This window comes from Dipodomys ordii, unplaced genomic scaffold (genome assembly GCF_000151885.1).
Source record: "Dipodomys ordii isolate 6190 unplaced genomic scaffold, Dord_2.0 Scaffold64, whole genome shotgun sequence".
Classification (NCBI taxonomy): domain Eukaryota; kingdom Metazoa; phylum Chordata; class Mammalia; order Rodentia; family Heteromyidae; genus Dipodomys; species Dipodomys ordii.
This window is the reverse complement of record NW_012267280.1, coordinates 7,536,267-7,539,362: the sequence shown is the minus strand read 5'-3', so window position 1 is coordinate 7,539,362 and position 3,096 is coordinate 7,536,267. Positions and strand designations below refer to the sequence as shown.

The following is a 3,096-nucleotide window of genomic DNA, read 5'->3' as shown; positions in this document are numbered from 1 at the left end:
TGGGGGGCTGCCGGGCGCGGGCTCGGCGCCTCGGAGGGGCGGCTGCTGGCCGGTGCTCCGGAGCGCGGGTCTGATCGTCGCCGCCCCCACCCAGTCCTAGATCTGTTACATAAAAGTATGGTCGGGGTCGCCCAGCGCCCCTGCCCAGCCCCCTCCGGCCCTCCTTCGGCGCTGGACCCCGAGTGTGACCGACAGCGGTGTGGTTCGCAGGGGGCGAGGGCTCTTCACGGTGCAGGGTGTAAAGGAAGAGAAGCAGTGCGGGGAGGGCGCCCTCCGTGCTGTGCTCGCGGGGTGCAGGCAGACCCCCGGCTCAGAGGAACGTGGCAGGTACACGGACCTGTGGTCCCCTCCCTACAGACCCAGCCCCCCCTTCCACTCCCCCCCCCCCCGAGGTGGGGCCTTCGTACCCGCCGAGAAATGTTGACTGCTTGGGAAACTTTGCCGCGAGGTCAGGCAGGGCACAGAGGCTCAGGTTTGAGTGCAGATGTGTTTTGGAGTTTACTGATGTTTACATGGCTGCGCAGCAGGGCGACAGGAGAGTTGGATTGGAGGGAGAGTGGATAAGGGGCGTCCGCCTAGCAGCGAACCCAGATTGCGCGGGGAAAGCGCCCCTGCGCGCTCTGCCCGAGACGTCGCTTCGCAGCTCCTTTTATAGGAAGTCATTAGCATATTGCGGAATGTTCCGCCTCAGCCCTCTTCTGATTGGTCGTGACGTTTCCATGGAATGTCCTTATCAGTCCGCTGCCGAGTTACTGGTCGCTGGACCGGATGAGGGCGGGCCTTACTCTGTGACTGACTAGAATCAGTATTTCCGCTGCCTTTTTTTCCCTTCTGGAAGTGGGGCGGGGCAGAAAGGGAGGTCGAGTTGATTTGAATGTCTTTGGCCTCCAGTCTTGGATTGGCTCCTAGCACTCTCGAGTACTGCGCGTTGATTGGCGCCCTGCCTGTCTCCGCCCCCGGGCTTCTCGATCCCCATAGGCGGCGACTGCAGGGACGGGGTGTACTATCCTCTTCCCATTGGCTGGATCCGATCCGGCCGGATCCGATCTCCACCCAGCCGGGATCTTCACCGAGCCTGGCCTGTTCGCCACCAAGCGATGGCAGCTGCGGGCGTTCGAGCTTGCTCTCTGGCACCCCTTGGAAACTGTGGGACTCGCGAGAGGCCAGACCCGCTTATTTGGTGTCCCAAGGGGGTGGCTGCACCTGGCCAGAAGACAATGTGAGTGACCGGGGGTGTGTGGACCCCGTGGGGATCGTGGGGAATGGGCGGCCTGGATGCTGGGTGCCACACTAGCCCCGGCTGCCTCGAGGCTCTGGAGGAAGTGGAAGCGGAGCTGGGCCGGCACCGCAGCGCAAGGCCGCGAGGGTAGGGTTTCCGGCCGCCGTCGAGGTGTCGTCCCAAGCCCCCTGGACGGTTGCTCAGAGAGCCTGTCCAGAACCTAGCCTTGATCCGGGTCCTGAACCCAACCTGAACTGGCCAGCTGAAGAATCGGCCAGACAGGACAGGAGCCTCAAGTGCAGCCTGGTGTTGCTGCCCTGGCTTGTTAACCCTTGTGCCCTGTAGACAGTATGTGTCACTGTAGGTGACATCATGCGTGTGTGTGTGCATGTGCTCACATGTGCTGGTCTTGTTGTGTCTTTTCCACTCATGGCTCTTGCTAGCCACAGCTCCACTTCCAGCTCTTTGCTGGTTAGTTGGAGATTAGAGATTCACGGGCTTTGTTTTTTGCCTGGGTTGGCTTCAACCTGTGATCCACGGATCTCAGCCTCCTGAGTATCTAGATTTACAGGTGTGAGCCACCATGTCTGGCTCAGAATTACTTTTTGGTGATTTTATGATGGAACATCAACTTACCCACAGGTGAGGCTTTGCCTAGAGGTAAACTTGCCAGTGATGTAAAAGAACCTATGTATTACTTAAGTTTAAATTAGTAGTGTGTTTGTCATAAGTTTTTGGAGTTGAGATCTGGGCAGGGTGAGGGGTAACATCTAGACATTGCTTCCACCTCCTCTCTGCCCCCCCACCCCCACACCCTTTCTGGAGACTCAAAGATTTCACAATAAAACTTAACAGTTTACTGTTTGAGAAGAATAACTCTGGGGATTTTCTGTATATTTAAGTAGGCTTTTGGCAAAGATAATTCCTTTATTTCAGTTAGATTATTTAACAGCTTTTTATTTCTTGAGAAATTGTCTAATGTTACTTGCCAAATTGCATTTTAAAATCACATACACAATATGTAGCCTAAGAGGGTACATTTAGTATTGAGGGTTTGTTGACTTACAGTTATGAAATTGGAATTACAAACAGTAGGTGCAAATGTAAATTGCCACATATGTTTTGGCAAGACTGATGTTTGAACTCAGGGCCTTGAGTTTGCTAGGTAGACACTCTGTTGTTGCTTGAGCTATACCCCCAGGCCCCCATTTCTGTTTCAAAGCAAGGCTATGCTATCTGATTCATTATTGCCAAACCATCACTTTTTTATTATTGTTTGAGACTTGGTTTCCTATGTAGCCCAAGTTGGCCTTGAAATGGAGATCCATCCACCCACCTTATCCTGCCAGGTTCTGGGATTACAGATGTGACCAGCACAGCACAGCTTGCAACCATACCATTGTTTTTAGCCATACAGAAGAACCCTATGTTGGGGTGATCTGCCTGCTAACCCTGATTTAACCTATATGGGCCTATTGGCTACATTCATGCACATTCTCACATAGGGTAACTGAATGTTGATATGTTAAAGAGAATAAAGGTCTTGAATGATTACATATGAAGGAAATATAGGCCTAGTTGTTTTACTAGGAAAAGGTTTGGTTTCAAGCTGTTCTCCTAACTTTGTCACCTGTGTGCTTGATGCCTCAGGCAGTTTTATGGTGGGAGTCATTTTAACATTTCTTTTTTTTGTCGGTCATGGGGCTTGAACTCTGGGCCTCAGCTGTCCCTCAGCTCTTCAGCTCAAGGCGAGCACTCTACCACTTAAGCTACAGCGCCATTTCTGGTTTTCTGGTGGTTTATTGGAGATAGGAGTCTCACGGTCTCTCCTGCCCGGGCTGGCTTTGAACCGTGATCCTCAGATCTCAGCCTCCTGA

The 3,096-nt window shown here is 53.1% G+C and overlaps 1 protein-coding gene across 2 annotated transcripts in view; it reads left to right on the top strand.

The window, feature by feature from the left end:
• Positions 1-3,096, top strand: part of Ing1 (inhibitor of growth family, member 1) — a 5,864-nt gene that overhangs the window by 538 nt on the left and 2,230 nt on the right. Inside the window, exon 1 of one of the 2 annotated variants that reach the window (XM_013022901.1) lies at positions 961-1,219. The exons of the other annotated variant lie outside the window; for it this stretch is intronic. The gene's annotated coding sequence lies outside the window, so the exon portion shown is untranslated. Of the gene's footprint in view, positions 1-960; positions 1,220-3,096 lie in introns of those variants that run through there. 2 annotated transcript variants of the gene reach the window in all.